Genomic DNA, 20447 nt, shown 5'->3' on the forward strand with positions numbered 1-20447 from the left:
TCTTGAAAGCCCAAAAAGCACCATGTTCATCGATTGGAAAGCTTTTGCTGTATATTTGGATAAGCACTGTTGTTTCCAGAATAAATGAGATTGATCAGTTATATTTATAAACTTACCTTAAAAAATTAAGAATGTTTCTCTAAACCTCATGCAAGTTCAAGAAGCCCCAAGGTTGGTAAATACTCAAAAGCAGTCTGTATCATGTTAGGGTTGATTCAGGGAAGCAGAGCCACGAGGAGTGGGACAGAAAAGGGATTTATTATGTGATTAAACCTTAAGCAATTGTGGGCGCTGAGTAAGGATTCTCAAGGGCCCTTGATTCTGGTTCTGGCACGAGGCCTGACGTCAGCAGAACTGGTGGTTGGGAAGATAGGCAGGAATTGGGGAGACCAAAGACAGTCTAGAACCTCCAAGGTACACGAGAACTTTGTCTCTTCTCTTTGCCTCTGATCCCCATGATATACGTGAGCCACAGGAGCAGCTGAACTCTTTTCACCATGGCCTTACACGCCTGCCCGGCCCAGGACGCGAAGGCCAGAAGGGGCTGACCATTGGGGCTGGTGGAGACACCACCCCAGGCCCACAGCTTGAACGGATAGATGAACGACAGCTTTGGAGGGCTGCAGAAGAGTCCTTCAGAGAGCTGAAGAAAGGGCTTCTCCTTCATTTCCCTCTTCTGAATCCCATGCAGATTTCTCTATGGACAGCTCCTTCTGGAAATATACAGGAAAGCCAATTTGGAGAAATGTCCCACCTTGGCTAAACCGACATGGCTCAAATCTGCCAGCCATCTGATGAGTTTCTTACTTGGAAATTAATAATAGAAGCAAATGTATTGTTTCTTCCACCCACCCACCCACTTATCCACCCACCCACTTATCCATTCCTCCGTCCATCCATCCGATCGTCCATCCGTCTGTCCATTCATCTGTCCATGCATCCATCCATCCATCCATCCATCGAACACTAGCATCCCTCATTAGGCACGGGAGACACAGGCCAACAAAATGAGCTCATAGTTCTCCGGGAGCACACTTCTTTCATCTGGGTACTGGTCTCCCTGCTTCCCTTGGGCACAGCCCCTCCCACCTCATTGGGTTCTCTACAAAATCGCCAAAGTGATACTTTTAAAACATGGATCACGTCGCTCCTTGCTCTCAGCCTCCCAATGGCTTTCCACTGCACTAACGATAAAATCCGAATCCTTACCATGGCCTAGAAACCCTCCCCATTCTGACGCTGGCCACCCCTCTGTTCCCATTTCCTGAGGTTGCCACCCGCACCCCCCCACTGCACCCACACGGCCTCCTGCTTTTCCTTCATCTCACCCAGCAGGGTCCCCAACCTCCCGGTCTGCGCATGCGCCGTCTGGTTGCCTGGCCCACACTCCTAGGGCCTCCGGGCACCGGCCTCGCTTCTTTTCAGCCTCCATCGGATGTCACCGCCCGAACAAGGTCATCTCTGTCCCCCATATAGATCCCTCCAGGACGTTCTCCTCTTACCAGCTCCGTATCTCCTCATGACACTCATCACCACCTGACTCACTATGAATTTGTTCATTTGCTTATCCCTGGTCTTCCTCACTGCCAACGGCACTCCGGGAAGGTAGGGACTCTTATCTGCAGTCACTTTGTCCCTGCCTCACTCTCTGTCCCATTTCCTAGTTTTATTTCCTTCACGGCACTTAGCACAATTTAAACGGACTTATTATTCACAGCATTTGTTTGCTGCCTGTCCCTTTAACACAAGACTCTGGGGACCCCGGGAGGGGGGTGGGGGGCAGGAGGTGGCCTTTTAAGTTCTAGGCAGAGGCTCGCAGACACTCAGCTCCCTTCTGTAGGATTAACAAAGGGCCCTCCTGAGGACAGCCATGCGCTACAGCAACCTTGATGTTGGGGCGGGGGCGGGGGGGGGCATCGTGGCAATAAACTTTTTCCAGTGAATTGCATCTTAAAAATGTCAGAGCCCCGCCTAACCCAACGATCACAATCCATATCAAGGGGCAGACTGATACCACACGCTTCCTGATCTGGTGCCACGATATGCACACGGCACCACTCATGGAGTGTTCCTGTCAAAACGCTCCACCGGCATCTAATCAGGAAGAAGCAATCAGAAAAACAGACCGGAACTGACACGGGTTCTGCAGAACAGCTGGCTGGCTCTCTCCCAAACTGACAGCTAAGCGTCCGACTTCGGCTCAGGTCACGATCTGGCGGTTTGTGAGTTCGAGCCCTGCATCGGGATCTGTGCTGATGGCTGGGAGCCTGGAGCCCGCTTCCGATCCTGTGTCTCCCTCTCTCTCTGCCCCTCCCCCGCTCATGCTCTGTGTCTCCCTCAAAAATAAATAAACATTAAAAAATAATAAATAAATAAATAAATGGCATTTGGGGGTGGGACACAACTGAGAGATTTGAATGTGGACCAGACTGATAATGGCATTGTATCAACACCAAATTTTCAGAATTTGCTAATTGCATATGCCTGTGTGGAGAATGCCTTTGCTCTTAGGTGATACTTGCCAAGGTTTTTAGGAGTAAAAGGGCATGATGACCGCAACAATTTGCTCTCAAATGACTTAGCAGAAAAATAATGTATGTATATACTACATTATTATGTATTGTACGTGTTACACGATACATATTATGTATCAAAAGAGAAGGAAGAAGCAAAAGGGAAGAAGCAAGGAAGAAGGAAGGGGCAAAATGCGAACAATGTCAAGAATCTGGGTGAAAGGTAAAAAAGGCATTAATGGTGCTAATTCTTCCAATGTTTCTGTGGCTTGAGATTTTCAGTCAAAAGCTGAAACATTTTTGGAAAGCACCAAATGGATGAATGGATAAAGAACCCGTGATCTATGTGAAAGATGGCATACAATGTCATGCCTGTAGATAACAATATTGCGGAATACACTTCAAGACTTGTTAATAAGGGGTAGATCTCAGTTTTCCGTGTTCTTCCCGCCCTAAAAATTTTTTTTTCTTTCTTAATCCAAACTACCGCAAACCAACCCACAGAGAATTCTTTCGTATTTCCACCTGGCTTCCTTGGAATATCAGCTCTCCAAAGGATCCAAAAGCCCTCCTGTCTTTGATGAGTCATTTCACCATGTGTCAGTTCATGGTTAGACATTTCACATTTCACGGTGGGTTGAGTTGGGAATTTATAAGCTCTTATACAGCAAGTTATTTATGTTAGACTTAATACATTTATTTTAATGGAATGCTTCACTTATTCACACACACACACACACACACACACACACACACACACACACCGAGTCACCAGGTTGGATTTGTCCCCATTGACACTGATCTCATCCAAGAACTCGATGCCTCATCTGCCTCCGTTGTCCACCTCACTTTCCCCGGGTGAAGTCACACTTTGACCGGAAAGTCAGGCCTCCTTGGCCTCTTTGAACCCTCCCTCAGGAGGTCAGTAATAACTCCACAAACAGCCAACTCCCTCAGTTGGTCTGAGCCACGCTGCTGACTGGTTGAGGCATGCAGCAGAGACGCTGAGAGAGAGAGATGCTGTGGGGACAACCTTTTGTTCCCCCCCCTCCAGCCTCGGTGGGTGCAGGGGGCGGCTCTCAGAGCAGCTCACCGGAGCTCACACACACCAAGTGGGAGCTGTACTAAATCATTAACTCAACCCCGACCCCGGCTTGCACTTACATCTTGGCATCAGAACACGGCAGGAAACAAGTCCTCACGCTTGGCCCTGAACCCCATAAACCCGAAGCCTTTTTACAGAAGGTTTGTAGCGGTAAGAAAACGCCGTTCTGAAAAATGCACATCAAACCAGAAGGCGTTAAAGATATTGGAACTATAAAACAAGGAGAAAAGGGTCCAGTTGAATTGCCCTGATTCCTTCTCAGCAAATCTAGTCTTTCTCTTCTTTGCCAGAAATAATCACTACCCGGAATTCCTGAATGTGGTGTTATTTCCAACTTGTTTTACACGATGGCTATATAGGAACATATTCATAAGAAATATGTCACGTTTGCAGGTTTCATGAAGCACATCTCTTTCTGCAGTTGGCTTTTTATCCATTAAGCTTTTGAGATCTTACCTTGCTGATACCTAGAGATCCAATTCATTGATTTAAAAAAATTTTTTTTTTACATTTATTTTTGAGAGACAGAGAGACAGAGCACAAGCAGGGGAGGGGCAGAGAGAGAGGGGGAGACGCAGAATCCGAAGAAGCCCTCAGGCTCCGAGCTGTCAGCACAAAGCCTGACACGGGGCTCGAACTCACGAACCGTGAGATCATGACCAGAGCTGAAGGAGGACACTCAACAGACTGAGCCACCCAGGCGCCCCTGGCCCGTGTGAAACTCTTAATGAACAATTTTAACACATGGGGGGGGGGGGAGGGGGAACGCCGTATACACTTACAACTTAACATAGCGTAACTTTTATCCTTTGTCCCATGTCCACACAATTGTCTTTGCATCTTATATAAAAAGCACCTGCCTCCCAGAATAACAGCCTCGTAACATGTATGTCGATCTAGTAATAATAATAATGATTTAAAAATAATAGCTAACATATACAGTGTTGGCTGTGTGTCAGGAGCTTCTTGCATTCAGTAAATGTACTTCCAAGCCATCCTCACAATCACCCTATTGTTTAGATACTATTATTATTCTAATGTTGCTGAGGAACTAATAGAGCTTAAAGCAGATACGCCACTTGAGGGGGGCCGCAGGGCTAGGAATTGGTGAACTCAGAATTTGCACTGTCCCCTTAAGAAGATGTGCGACGTTGGCAGATTGCCTTAGTTATTCTGCCTCTATTCCGCCTCACCTGTAAAAAGGCAGAAAGTACTAGGAGTTGTTATTAGAAGGACAGAACTGTTGCCTAATGCAAGTAGGCGGTACGGTGCTGAGCACGTGGTAGGCACTTAGTAATTAGTAGCGATCATGATTTTTGTGCTTAGTAGTTCTGTCATTTAAGAATATGATAAATAGGGGCGCCTGGGTGGCTCAGTCCATCGAGCGTCCAACTTTGTCTCAGGTTCGTGAGTTCAAGCCCCACGTCGGGCTGGCTGCCGTCCGCACAGAGCCTGCTTCGGATGCTCTGTCTCCCCCTCGCTCTGCCCCTCCCTCGCTTGTGCTCTCTCTCTCTCTCTCTCTCAAAGATAAATAAATGTTAAAAAATTTTATGAATAAAGGCACTATTAAAAGGAAAAGCTAGGGGTGCCAGGGTGGCTCGGTCGGTTAAACGTTGACTTTGGCTCAGGTCATGATCTCTTGGTCTGTGAGTTTGAGCCCCATGTGGAGCTCTGTGGAACCTGCTTCGGATTCTGCGTCTCCCTCGTTCTCTGCCCCTCCCCACTCGCACTCCGTCTCTCAAAAATAAACGAACGTTAAAAACATGTTAAAGGAAAAGCTAAAATGAGAGATGCTTGTTGTCACACTGTCCTGTTCTGAGGGTGAATTATTCTGACCCCTTGACATCTAGATATTTCTTAATCTGTGTGACCATTGGGGATGGCTCGTAATCATCTTCACGGCTACTCGGAATACTCTCCCCTTCTTTTTAAAAAGGTTTTTAAAAGTTTATTTTGAGAGAAAGTGTGCAAGCAGAGGAGGGGTGGAGAGAGGATCCCAAGCAGGCTCTGCACTGTCAGCTCAAAGCCCGATGCGGAGCTTGAACTCACGAACTGCAAGATCATGACCTGAGCTGAAATCGAGAGTTGACACTTAACTGACTGAGCCACCCAGACACCTCGAATTTGCCCTTGATTCTAAAGTCAGGTTCAACCCTTCACAATCCACGGGAGCAAGTGATACAACTCAAGTGTCTATCCAGCTTAAAAGAGGGGATATAACTGAATAATCGCATATGCCTCGAGAGAGAAAACGTAAAAAAGTTTTGCCTTAACAGCCTGAGTCATAACCAGAAAACTTTTGTTGCTGAACCAGCCATTGTCCATGGCCCAGGTATTAAAATCATAGAATTTCAGGCCTCAAGGAGCTTCACAGATGATAGAGTAAAACACTTCCAAAGTCTTTCAAATAAATTTGGGAAATGCTGTCTCCCACGCACCATCTTGAAGGTCACGCCGCATGTACGAGCACTTTAAAGGCACCAAGGAGTCCCATAATGATAATTTAAAAGTCTTTGTAATCTGCTTAGCACCTTGCTTCCCTAAATAATTGGGTCACAGAATGCTGTAATTATTAAGGCCACAATGCCCACGTCTGGGAATCAATACCCCGCACTCATTCAGCTCAGGGGTCATTGATCTAAGGAAACCTACTTTACACAGAGAGAATGGGGAGGCCCAGAGGCAAGCGGGCAGATGGCAGACGGGGTTCTCTGATACCCAGTTTAGTCCCTTCTCCATCATCCCACACATTCCCCTTTCTGGAAAATAAGAGCTACCTTCCTAAACTTCCCTCATCCCACTGCTCAGAGAGGACACATCACGTTTCGTGCAGAACTCAGCGTCCATGATTAGAGACAATTGCTTTCTGTCTCCTCTTCCCCTCCAATTATGACAGTATCATCAGCATCTTTTGAGAACCTACTAAGCACTGAGCTAAATGACTTAAGCCATTGAATTCTTACAACCTAGACATTATTATCCCCGTTTTATAGATGTGCTAATTGAGGTTTACTGAGAAAACTAGCAGAAAAGACATCTGCCTTTTTGAAAGCCCTGCTCCTTCTGTGTATGGCAGCAAACTAATTTAGCCTGGTCACAAGTGATGGATCGGCAGGCTTGCAACGGACTCTAGAAAAGGCGAAGGATTTTACAGCTGTTTATTAGTCATTCTGCCAAGCAAAGAGAATATCGTCTAAATTTATAAGGGAGCTCAAGGCTCAGGGAGAGTAAGTCACTTCCAAGGCTTCAGAAAAGTTCAAAAGCTTTTCACAGCTCTGATCTTGCTCAAAAGTTCTCCTCTTCCAGTTTGACGGGGAGGATCTAAGCCGTATCATTGCCATCTTCTCGGCCAGTCCTCAGCCTCACCTAGCGGAAGCAACTTGAGTTGAGAGTTAGGTCTAGACCTGCATCCTGGTATGTGTGCCTTGGGTAAGTTATGGCCCCTCTTTGAGACTCAGTTTCCTCATCTGTGAAAGGGGCGCCTCGCACAATGCTTGCACGCACTTGGCCTTCCATACATGGCAGCTGCTTCTCCTTTTACATACCTGGTGACTTTTGCCTATTTGTATCATCCGCATGTTGTGGCTTACGGTGTCCCCCGTAGGTGCCACGGTACCACCACTGCATGCGTGTGCTGACGATGGGGATGTTTTCCCATCACTGTCAACAGAGACCAGCGACAGGCTGGGGCAGTCCATCACCTATGCCCTCCGTGACTACAGTGACCTGGGGAAAAAAAAATTGCTCAAAAACTGCCAGTGACCCTGCTTGGGGATCTGCCACACGCCAGCTGGATGGCTGCCCTTATCGGGAGGTCCTAGTCACTTTCTCAGCTCTGCACCTGCGGAAGGAAGACAGGCTGTCAGCCACCATCCAAAGGTCGAAGGAGAGCTCAGCAGTTGTCAGCTGCTGATCCTGTTTCTTTGTGAGTCGCCCGCCCAGAATGTTCAAAAAATCTGCTCACTCCCATCTTTTACACTTATCCAAGGGATTAATGCCTCAATGTGTGACGAGTCCCATTTGCTGTCACTTCCCTCAGCCCGAAAGTTGGTACGAATACAACCACTTTGATTACTTCTGCATCTTTGGGTAAGGCTTCCCTCAACTTTGGGTCTTGTAATTTCCCTCGTTGTATATTCCCCAAAGTTTGCCTTGGGGCTTTGTTGTGTCTTTTGTGAGAAGGAAAATGGGATAGAGGAAAAGCGAAATATTTATTGGGAGACATCAATGGGTTTTTGTGCGAGGCTGTATTACAGCTCATTGGGGTGGGCATGATTGTCCTAATTTGCTCAGAAAAGCCAAGTAAGTACCTAAGTGCAAGTTCTTTCTCCACGTGGCACAATCAATATCAAAGAAGGTCAATTATGGATTGAGTTCCTACAATCTATGATGACGATGGTGATAATGATGAAGGAAACAATACAGTATAACCCCATGGAATCATGACCCATGGGGTTCAGTCCCAGGTAGGAGTCACCATGAAAGAAACACAATCTGCCACCAAAAAATAATTATAACTCAAGGTTTTTACATAGATTTCTCTACAACAATGAGGGAATCTACAACCAAGAGAGGAAGACAGATGTGATTTAGATTTAGTGTCGTCAATGCTACAAAGTGGGGCAGACAGGTAGAGGCAAACAGAGAGTTTGGTGAGATTGATCCCTTGTGGATGAAAGCAGGAGACACTCCGGCCAGAGCCCGCCTCATCTACCCCATCCATCCGTTCTCTACCTTGCTGACCTCACCCCTTTCTCTTGGTACTGCAGTCTTGCTCTCGGTACTCCTCATAGTCACAAGGTGGCTGCAGAAGGTCCAAGAAGTATAGCATCCCAGGCAGGCAGGAAGGGGAGGAGCTTTCTTCCTAGAGCAGTCAGGGAAGAACATCTTCCCCAGAAGCAGCCTGCAGATTTTCCCATACATCTCATGGGCCACACTGGGTTATCTGCCCATCGTTAGACCAGTGAGCTGGATGGATGTCTTCCATTTGGCCCCCAGATTATCATTCTGCTCTTCGACATCCTATATAGACCAGTAAGGACTACCTGTAAGGACATCAAGGCTCCCATCTTCCCTGACAGGTTTCAGCCAATGGGGAATCCTAGCAGATGGCTGGAGGGAGAGAATACAATGATGGGGTAAGGGGGGGAGGCAATCCCCCTGACATCTTCCTCGAGTGTGGCCTCAGGCTGTCTATGGACTTTGCTCCTCTCAAGAGAGTTCCCCCTACCTGACCCTCTCCTAAATTCTGTGATGACTTTCCTGATCCCTTTGGCCAAGGGAAGGTAAGAGCTCTGTTGCTGCTAACCTGTGGTTATTTCACTCCCCCTCGAATTGCCGTGCATGCCATGAACTGCACGCCCCGAGGACAGAAGGACCCTTTGGGCAGAAGTGTCCCTGTCCGGAAGCTTCAGAGAGAGGGTGGGAATTGAGCAACATCTAGAAACCCATAGAGACGCCATCCCCCCCCCCCCACTCTTCTTCTCTCCATCTTCTCCCTCTTTTCCTCCATCGGTTTTCACTTGTGGGCAGTGTATTCTCATGACTCCAAGTCACCAGAATGATTTAGAATCTGAGGTATGTATCAGTGGTTCTCAAAGCGGAGCCCCTGGGCCAGCAGCCTCCAGCATCTGGGAACTTGTTAGAAATATAAATGCATAGTCCCGCTCCGGATCTATTGAAGCAAAAACCGTGTTTAGCAAACTCCCTGGAAGATTCTGGTGTGCATTGTGGCTAGAGAAGCATAAGTTTGGATGGTGGCCCACACTGTCGGTCACCTGCTCGCTGCCGGACTCAGGTAGTGCTAAGCCTCGGGCAAGGAACAACGTTCTCAAGCCAGTTCTTTCAGGACAGGAGGTGGAGAGGTCTCCCCCACCCCCCCCCCCATCCTTCGGTCCTTTTCCTCCTTAGCAACCAACCCTACTGAGGTTTGCAGTCAGAACTGTTGCTGAAGAAGTGAGCACTGGGGATAGCAAGAGGGAGAGGAGGGGGGAGAAAAGAGAAAGAAAGAGATTGTACAGAATCCCTGGGACCTGGTTAAAATGCAACTTCTCCAGTACATCCGGGTGGGTCCTGAGACTGAATTTCTAACAAGCCCCGCGTGGCGGTCAAAATTTCTGGTCCCTGGACTCGCCAAATGCCCCTTCTTTACCTATTTACTTTGGAGTCAAAACTGAGAGCTGGCTGCCCTTAAGCACTGCTCCAGCGTGGGCGTTCTCGACCCCAAGCGCACGGGCGTCACCCAGGGCTCCAGAAAACACCGAGGGCTGGGCCCACCCCTAGAGGCTCTCATTCAGCCCCGAGGAGGCGGGTCTGGAGAATTTGCCATTTCCAACAGGCCCCCCAGGTGATGTCAACGATGCTGACAGTGTGAGAACCAGCGCTCTAGCGGAACTTATTCTTTGAGATTTCTTGCCTTAAGGGACATTGATAGCCTTGATTCCAGCAGCTGCTGATCCCAGGTATTGAAAATGAAAAAGACGATTTACCGTTTCACAAAGCTCCCAGCGGAGGGAGCGCCAGGCCCCGGCGGCCTAAAATGTAATCCAACCCCACCACCTGCTGGTTATCTCAGGAAGTGCATAGGTGTCTGGGGTGAAAATCGCGCTCGGGGAAATTAATCTCCGCCGATGCTATAGGACACGGGACCCTGACCACCGCCTTCCTCGCCTTTATTTCTTTAGGAAATAAATAGGATGTGTGCATTTAAAGAAAAGACAGTTCCCCCATTCCGACCTAAGTGGTGCCTGGCCCATCGTAGTAAAAGTGAGGGGTAGCATTTACTAACATTTGCAACGTGCCCAGCCAGGGTCTGCACTTCGGCAGACCCGCCCTCCTGCTTGCTGTGAAAAACTGAGGCGGAAGGCACTTAAGGACCTCACTCAAAGCCACACAGCAAAAATGGATGGAGACGGAATTCAAACCACCTGCCCCCAGAGCTCCCTGCTCCGAATCCCCATGCTGTGCTACCTCGCAAAATATTAGCTGGGAGAAGGGCCCCGTAAATATGTTCTGGACTAGTTAACGCACATCTCCCAGTTTAGCACTAGAATATGCTTGAGATGCAAACTTTCCCCTCCCCTAAGTTCTATAAAGGAAAAAAATATATAGGGCACAGGGAGGTGAAGTGATTTGCCTAAGGTCACACAGCAACTTGGTGACAGAGCAGCAAGTTCATTTGGGCTCCTTCAGCCACACCACACGTTCAGCAGCATTTACTGAGGGCAAATTGCCAGGCGTCCAGCCCCGGGCTATGCCCCATGGGAAAAAGCGGAGTTGTGACTATACCCCTGCCCTGGACAGGTAGGGGCTCTGATTATATCATCTTATGATTCTAGAAATGATAATGACGTCACTCTTTAAAGATATATAGTCAAGGGCCCACTACATTCTCTATTCCACCACTTAAAAAATTATTCTCGGGGCACCTGGGTGGCTCAGTCGGTTAAGCGGCCGACTTCGGCTCAGGTCATGATCTCGCGGTCCGTGAGTTCGAGCCCCCCGTCGGGCTCTGTGCTGACAGCTCGGAGACTGGAGCCTGTTTCAGATTCTGTGTCTCCCCCTCTCTCTGACCCTCCCCCGTTCATGCTCTGTCTCTCTCTTTCTCAAAAATAAATAAACGTTAAAAAAATTTTTTTTAAAAATTGTCTAGTTATTCCAATAAGCTATTAACATTTAAAATTTTTTTAACATTTATTCACTTTTGAGAGACAGAGCACAAGTGAAGAGGGGGAGTGAGAGGGAGACACAGAATCTGAAACAGGCTCTAGGCTCTGAGCTGGCAGCACAGAGCCCGACGCGGGGCTCGAACTCACGGACCGCGAGATCATGACCTGAGCCGGAGTTGAACGCTTAACCGACTGAGCCACCCAGGCACCCCAACTATTGACATTTTTGGCATGTAATACCTACATTACTATTTGCTCAATATTTTTCCTGTAATCCATTCATTTTGCTTTTACGTGTCCTTGTCCTAAGGAGTAATCTTGCTCAATCCTGTGAACATCACTTGACGATAAGTTTGCTGTTTTATTGATTCATTTAAAACACACAGAATCCACTTGTGTAATGCCTAAAAGCATCTTGCTATCCACCACTGACAACCCACCATGTTTTGGGGAGAAGTGACTGGGTCCTCAGTAGTCTTGGGACATGCATTCCTGCCTTGGGAATGACACCTGTAGGTCATGTAATACGGGCGTCATACTCATATGGGGCATTAACCTCACTGAACCCAGGTTTGATCACCTGAAAATCGGAGTTAATGCCATTTCCTAGCTGATATGGTTGTTATTGAAATCAGGTGTGATCATCCAAGCCAGAATTTGACGAGATGCCCACACATAGCAATTATCCAATCAATGCCAGCTATTAGAATGAACTAGTTACTCTCATGAAGCATTACGTTGTATTTTTTAAAATGAAGATCCATGGATCTCAAGGCCAGTTATACATTTGGCTCTTCCTCATTTTCTTTAAGAATGTAGGTCTCTCCAAAACAGAAGAGACTCATAAATATGGAGAACAAACTGAGGGTTACTGGAGGGGGTGTGGGAGGGCGGATGGGCTCAATGGGCCAGGGGCACTAAGGTATCTACTCCTGAAATCATTGTTGCACTATATGCTAACTAATTTGGATATAAATTTTAACAAATAAAAAATAAAATACAAAAAAAACAATAAAAAAAAGAACGTAGGTCTCTCTTTGGGAGAAGGAACTGTGTTACCCATTTAACACTTGGAAAAGGTATGAAAAAGTCGTTATTGTGAATTCCCTAAAGTTTTTGCACAACTCAGTGGGAATATGGGCTTTCTCAAGTCTTAAAATAAGTATGAGATTTTCACTCTTATTTATTTTCTAAATCTGTGGGTTGGGAGTTTATGCTGTTAAAAAGTACTTGGGGTGCCTGTGTGGCTCAGTTGGTGGGGCGTCCGAGCCTTGATTTCAACTCAGGTCATGGTCCCAGGGTCGTGGGATCGAGCCCCACGTCAGGCTCTGTGCTGAGTGTGGAGCCTGCTTAAGATGCTCTCTCTCTCTCTCTCTCTCCCTCTCTCTCTCTCTCTCCCTCTGCCCCTCTCCCTGACTCATGCTTTCTCTCTCTTTCTCTAAAATTAGAAAAAAAGTGCATGCTTTTTCAACATCAGGAAACAGACCGCAAATTCTTAATGCTTAAGGAAACGGACTCTCACTGAGGATGGGCTCCTCCGTGATTCACAAAGGACAGTTCTTCAGCTCCAAGAATAAATTGTTCACATGGAGGAACCAATTAGAATTCACAAAATCTTCGATCTGTTCAGGAGGAGAAAATTCCATTTGACTGTATTTTGGGGGCTTTTGATGCCGTAGATATGAAAATAAGGCAGGCTTCCAACTTACAGGAGGACCTTATGACCCAGGGTGTTTAAATAATTATACACGGAACAGAAAAGGCCGGCATTATTAAAGCAGACTCAGATTCAAGCTCCGAGTCCCGTTCAATGGGAGGTATTGTTCTCTTCTTGAGGGAAAGTTGAATGAAAGTGGATGGTTGCAGACAAAATCAGAGACGCATTTTTTTTCCTCCCCACGGCTGGTTCTGCGGTGGCATTACGTCCTCGCGCGCCAGCTGGGGGAAGAGAGAAACAATACTGCAGTTGAAAGAACACTGTGTTTTGCACACATGCTTGCTTTAATAACATGCGTGGTGTTTCTGCTTTGCACATATTGTTTGATCTCTGGTTATAAATGCCGCAGCCAATTAGCAAAGCTGTAATCTCTGCCCGCACCAAAACAGGAAGAGTGGAGGGCCTGACACGGCTCCCTCCTACAGGGATTGTCACCCTGGATGAATACTGACATGACCCGAGTCACCTGGAAAGAATATAAAGTACCTCCGTGCATGCCCACTCAGGACCTAGGGAAACTTAAGCCCCGGGGAGGGCGGCTCAGGTGACTCCCGTGTGCAGCCAGGAGGGAGGACCCCGGAGCCAGCCGGCAGGTGGGAGAGCCCGGACAGCTCTCCATCATGAGCACACTGGGCTCTCCTCCCCAGAAAGAGGTAGTGTGGGCGACTGCGGGGCCTCGTGGCGAATGCTCAGCCATCAGAGGAGAACTTGGTCCAATGTCAGCCTGACTCTGATTGGCCGAGTTTCTTCAGACCTGTTCTGTAACCTGCCTGAACCTCTCTGAACTTCCGTCTTGTGAACCGGGGATAAGAACTCAATCTCCTAATGTTTCACAAAATCAATATCGTGGCTCACAAGGAATATATACATATTTTTTAAAGACCAGCGTAGGATACAGTAGACTATAACTGAAATAAAATGTATCACATAGAGTAAGTATGAGCATTTTTTTTCAGGTGTGTGTGTGTGTGTGTGTACGTGCACACACACGCACAAATTTCTATGCATGCATAAATTTGTGTGTCTTAATCGTCAGTGACCATCAATAGAGTTTGAAAGCCTCTGTTCTCGCCTGTGGGGTTTGGTGAGGATTAAATGAGATAATGCTGTGGCGGATGTCAGATATGAAGTTCTATATAGATTAGGTAGGTCGATAGGTGGACAGATGGATAGACGGACAGACAGGCAATCTAAAGCACACATGCCTACTAATTCAGTGTAGAGACGGCAGAAACAGCAGGATGAAAGTGTGACCACTCCAGCTGTGGTACGGTGAGCAGAAGTGGAAGGTCAGTGTTCTTCAGGGAGCGTCATTTTCAAAGGCACTTAATTCCCTAATGTGATGAATGGGAATGTCCTCCCCCCCCATTTAGATGCAGGAAATATCACATCCCTTCTTCTTCTTCTTCTTTTTCTTTTTTCCAAATGAATCCATCTGCAAATCTTCAATCTCAGCCCTGGTTATAGTGTCTCTGCTTTTTAAAAAATAATCATACAGGGGAGCCTGGGTGGCTCAGTCAGGCAAGCTTCCGCCTCTCGATTTCAGCTCAGGTCATGATCTCGAGGTTCGTGGGATCGAGCCCCGCATGGGGCCCCATGCTGATGGTGTGGAGCCTGCTTGGGGTTCTCTCTCTCCCTGTCTCTCTCTGTCCCTCCCCCCCCAAAATAAATAAACAATAAAAAAATCACACAATATTAGAAAGTAACAATAATAATATGATAGCTACTATTTATGAACAATGCCAGGCCCTGTGCTGAGTACTTAAACATACGGTATTGTTTAACCCTACCTACTATCATCCCTAATTTTCTAGGTGGGAAACTGGGGTTCCAGTGCCCCAAGGGTTCACTATGAGGTTACTGTCTCTGTTTCTGCTGAACTACCTCCGTCCCTGACCTGCCCTTCTTCCATCTGCAGAACCCAGCTGCTTCACACGGTCTCAGAGATGCTCCTGTTGACACGTCTTTGCCCTGACCACAGGCTCAGACCTCACTGCCGTCTTTAAACCTTTCGTGATGACACAAAAGCCACATTACGGGGAAGTGTGAACGCTGAACACAGTTTGGCTCGTTTCTCGAGGGACCTCTCGTGATTTCAAAACTCCTACGTTAAAAGTAAATATGTCGATATTTGAGATACGCCGCGGTAACGAAAACCCTGCACCAGGCTCTGTTGATCCCCCCACATCTTTGCAAGCAGAACCCGGTTCATCGTTCCAGACGGCGAGGCATCCAGCCCTGGGGCGGTGGGGGGAGCCACACTTGCTTCAAGCCAACAGCAGCTCTTGGCAACCCGTTACAGTTTTCCAGTGATTTGTCTGCAGGTGGACAAGTGGCCCAATTGGCTCAGGGATGGCCAGTGAGGGAAGGGAAACTCTGTCAGAGGTTCTTGGAGACATTTTCCTCCCATCAGAGAAAACCACATAAAGAAGACGAGACTCCCCTTCCTGCTTTGGATGCTGTCATGTCAGGATATAACATTCAGATCAGTACAACCATGATATCATCACCCCAAGGACAAAAGTCAAGGTTTCGAGGACATTTCAGTGGAAAGACGGTAGGTTTTACTTTCCTTGATGACATTATGAAGTCACGGTATCACCCCGGGGCTGCAGTTCTGTGGATTTCTTAAGCTATAAGTAAACGTACTTATGGTTTAAACCACTGCTTTGGGGGCATTCTGCTTCTTGTGGCCAAGAGTATTCCCTACCGATACATGAGTCTTTCAGGCAAAGAGAGGAAATAGGTCATTAGAAAAAACCTGAACAAACTTAGGGTACCCACTTCCTTGGCCTAATAGTGTCTTGACCATTTCTGCCCTTGCTTATTTACTCATTCAGACTTGATCGTCAGCAAGCTTAGCCCCCAAAGCTCCTTTGAGTTTAAGGAGCTTGGATAAAATGTTACTACCTATAAATACAAAGTCTTTGGGTCCCTTTGTGTTTCGGACAATATTCTTCAGAAACCTTTTCAGATAATTCCATAAGCGTTTATTGGTCTCTGAGAATGTTCCAGAGCATGCTGGGCAGTGAGGGGACCAAGACGCCTGAGGCACGTTCCCAGTCCTCGTGGGCTCGCCATCTAGTGGAGAGACAGGGAAGAAGATGCCACGTGAGCAGAGAGGAGGGACGCTCTCACTCAAAACGTTCTCAGCTCCCTCAAAGAATTTTGCTACAAAGCAGAAATAGTGTGAAATGAAGGGCCTGTCCCATCCTTGGTAATGTTAAGAGGCCGGTGAAGAAATGTTTCGAGGTATCTCTGAAGCACAAGAGAGGAAGAGGCATGAGAAAAGTTTGCGGATGAATAAAAGGATGTCAGAGATTCCAGGAAACTCCCAAGGCTTCAACTGAAGTGATTTCCGCAGAAGCTTCTGCCCTTCTTGAAAAATCCCTCAAGGCAGGAATCTTTAAAGCCTGGATGTTAGTTAGAACTGGAGACAAGGGGAAAATATGTCCCTAACAAGCACAAAGTATAAATACACCTTTCTAGATTCTTATGTTGCCCCACCATCATCATCCACTGTTGCCTTGTTCATAACTGATTTGACAACTGTTTTTTTTTTTTTAAGTTGGCCTTTGCTGAGTTTTTCCCCCTCAAGGAACTTGACTGATCTTTCACTGCAGCAACAATTCCTTTTATTTTGATCCTTACAGTTTACTGAATCATTTATTATGCATTTTAAGTGTCACTAACCGGTAAGACCAGCATGAGCAGATAGGAGTGCAAACGAAACGGGGTCCCGGTGAGCATAAAACCCAACAGGGAGGAACAAAGCGGGCCCAGACCACAGCCAAAGCAACCCTCCACGCTATCGGCTGCTAGAGGCATCCTCAGAGCATTTTACAGGCTCTGTGTGTGCAAACAAAAGAATCACCTGTTGGCAGAGGAAATGGAGGAAAAGCTAATCCAGAGGTGAATCATAAGATCTATTTTACCTCAGTCAAACATTCTGTTATCTGGGCTTTACAATTTGCTTCCCTGAGAAAAATGTGGTAGTTCTTGGGTTGGAATGCAACATGATAGTCTTGTTTTCGAAGATTTGCCCAACTTTAATTGACACCTTGAGTTGCAATCTCAACGGTCCATCAAAAATGCGACTGGTCTTACAGGATCAATATCTCCAATGCCTTCACACCCGGGTGGCCCATTAGCCCCACCTCTCCGGGGACATTCCGTCTGTTTGCCCCTCCCTGCCCACCTCGGACCCCTCTCCACCTGGGCTCTGCCTCCCAAGGCCAGGCTGGCGGACTATGTCAACACACAATGGACGTAGTGTCGTGCCCTTGTACTTCGGTTGGGTTTGGCCGGTGAGGACACCAGGCAGGGAGAAAGAGAAAGAAAGGAGAGTGAGGTGATCCCAGGCTGGCTGTGTCCTTCCACGAAAAGTCACTGCTCCTAAAGCAACCGGCTTTATCCCACTCTCTTTCAGGCTACCTTGGGGTTTCTGTGCTTTGTCCTTTGCTAAGCCATGCCCACACCTCAGTAATCAGTCTCTCAGGAGATAAATCATCCTTGGATTGTTCTCATCGGAGTGTGCTGTCTGTTTCCTTTTGACCCTTACTGAGGTTCTAGTGGCTGGCTCCTTTGGATTCTAGCCACTGACTTAGGATTCCATAGTCGTAGGAGAAAACCAATAGGGGAAGACCCAGTTACTGAAATTCTTTCCTTTATCACCAAGAATACAAAGCTGCTCTTCAGAAAAGGAACTTGGTGGCAAGGGTGTGGGATTATTTGAGAAGCTCCCTTCTACCACATGTTCTGTGCACAGCTGTTCTTGGCTTTCAAACAAGGCAGTGTCCCCTTGTGGAAGTTTACACACTGTAACCGAGACGAGAAAAAATATGATTCACAGGAAATCGGTAGCCATAAATGTGTCATCATGGAATGTCATGATACGGAGAGAAAGCTGTAGTGCCCGGTTTTCAAAATGCTCTTCCGTCTCTTTGGAGTTTAGGGCAGGACTGAGAGTGGGCTAAGTCAATAGAGCACTAAAAATCGCAGTAATTGAATCATTGCACACATCGAGCAAGCGCTGACTGTGTGCAAGGCACAACGTTGCAGGCTTTCTATGTCCTGTCTCACTTGGTATTCACCCATGCTTTAGGACTAGCTACTATTTTTTAAGTTTATGTATTTATTTTGAGGTAGAGAGAGAGAGAGCACAAGCAGGGGAGAAACAGACAACAGAGAGAGAGAGAGAGAGAGAGAGAGAGGGAGAATCCCAAGCAGGCTCCGCAGTGTCAGTGCTGAGACTGGTGCAGGGCTCGAACTCACGAACCGTGAGATCATGACCTGAGCTGAAATCAAGAGGCAGACGCTTAACCAACTGAGCTGCCCAGGGGCCCGAGGAGTAGGTACTATTATTCCTATTCTACAGATGAAGAATTTGAAGTGGAAGGAAGTGAAATGACGCATGCTTGGTCACCAAGACTCTGAACCACATTTGTAAAAGAAGGCTGATACTGCCTGCGTCCCAGGACCCTTGTCAAGATGAATCAAGGTCCCCTCTGCCTCCCGCAGAGGTCCTTGTCACATAGAGGACACTCGGGGACATGCAGAAGGGCAGGAGGTTGAAATTGCAAGGTCATGGAGCTTCTTTGCTCCTGCACATCTGATTGGATAACTCTTTGTTTGGCCAACTCTGCTGGCACTTAAATTGAAGCTAATAATAACACCGCACAAAACAACCTCCGTTTATTTTATGCTGACTTGACACCAAGAGCTTTATGGGCACAAGCTCACACCAACCCCACACAGTCCCAAGAAAGAAAATATTATGCTCATTTTGGTAGTGAATAAACTGAGTACTCGCCCAGCCAAGAGGTGACAGAGCTCACAGTAGAACCCAAATCTGCCTAGCTCCTCCACCTTTGCTCTTAACCACTGCCCTATGCCCTGTGCCTACTTTTTATTGTATTTAACACACATCGATAACACATCGATAACACACATTGATCTTGTGCGCCCACGATCACACAGCCGTTTCAATGCCAAACCCCCTTTTTATTAGTTTTCAGGTGAAGTCAATGTCAGGCACCATAGTATTTTGGGAGTGATAGGTTTGAGTTGTCCAGTCAAACTCACTGTGCTATAAAATTGTCCTTTGCAAAAGAGTGAAGGAAACCTATTGGTTTTCAACTCTCAGCCTTACTTAAAATGGGTTAAACCTCCATGGGGATTCCAAGAAGATGCAAAAATCAGACCCTGTACTGGTTTAACCTCAGCTGCCTGGGAGAGGCTCCACAATATTTGTCCACAGCCAAATTAATTCTACACCAAATGTCTACCACCAGGCAGCCCTAGGCCAGGAGAAACGAGCTGGGGAGAAGCCCAGTCTCTTTTTTGACAGAGTTACAGTGGGTGTGCTGGGCTGAACACTAAAGGTTAATTGCTCTGAGTAATACTGTGGCATTTAATCCTGGTGCCAAACGACCTGAGACAATATTGACCAAGATTCAGCCAACATCAGAATGCAAACACAAATGAAAAATCCAGGTCCTTCGGCAGAGGGAGCCCAGGCAGGAATCTGAATATCCAGGAAGATCAACCCAGGGGAAGGCAGTCTCCTCAAAACCTCAAGGGCCTTATATGCCCCTGATACGCCAGCATTCTACCACTAGAAGTGCTGTGTGTGCAGGGCCTTTGCATAGGCAACTCTGTGCTAGAAACAACTTTCTCCACCCTACCAGGCTGCTGGTTCTCACCTGACCAATGCCACATTTTATTCAACTCTCATGTATAAGATGTTTCCTTCAGGAAGGCTTTCTTCCCCACCCTAGGCTGAGATAGGGTGTCTCATCCTCAGCAATAGTCCCCCTTTGCTGACCGCTATTTGAACTTTTTTTTTTTTTTCAGATTACAAGCATGTGTTTCTCCCTGTTATTCTGTGGCCCAGACAGTGATTATATTCTTTTTATCTTTGTGTCCTTTTATAGTCTCAACACTCAGAGCAGGCCCTGGCACATAAGTACTTAATAAATGTTGAAAGAAATAAGGATGGATGGATGGATGGATGGATGAATGGATGGACAGATGGAAGGGGAGATGAATGGTTGCCTAGCTAGCTGGCTGGATAGATGATGACTGGAGGGGTGGGTGGATGGATGGATGGATAAATAGATAGTTGGATGCTCGGAGGGATGGGCGGATAGGTGGGTGAATGGATGACTGAGTGGACGGTTGAATGGAAGGATGAATGAATGAGCAGATAGATGCCTCTTTGAGGCAGCTGATGAAGGAGTGACAGGAGCCCCCAACTTCTGGGATTCAAAGAACACAAGTCTTTTCAACTATGATTGGTCCATAAAGTTCTGTAAATCCATCCCTACAGAAGAAGGCACAGGCCATGCTTTCCCTTTCTCAGAATGTAAGTTGTGCCATTTTTGGACTCCTACTCTCCTTCAAGATGGTCTAGTGGCTTATTTTACCAAATTTCACCTAGATAA

At 47.0% G+C, this 20447-nt stretch overlaps 1 long non-coding RNA gene across 1 annotated transcript; it reads right to left on the minus strand.

Moving 5' to 3' along the window:
- Positions 1-236: 236 nt before the first annotated feature.
- LOC113595769 (uncharacterized) lies at positions 237-4579 on the minus strand. The gene is made up of 2 exons (XR_008289750.1): positions 4397-4579; positions 237-710 (listed from the first exon to the last, which is right to left on the minus strand). It is a non-coding gene; the product is annotated as an uncharacterized LOC113595769 (long non-coding RNA).
- Positions 4580-20447: the final 15868 nt, after the last annotated feature.

Source organism: Acinonyx jubatus, chromosome A3, assembly GCF_027475565.1.
Source record: "Acinonyx jubatus isolate Ajub_Pintada_27869175 chromosome A3, VMU_Ajub_asm_v1.0, whole genome shotgun sequence".
Classification (NCBI taxonomy): Eukaryota; Metazoa; Chordata; class Mammalia; order Carnivora; family Felidae; genus Acinonyx; species Acinonyx jubatus.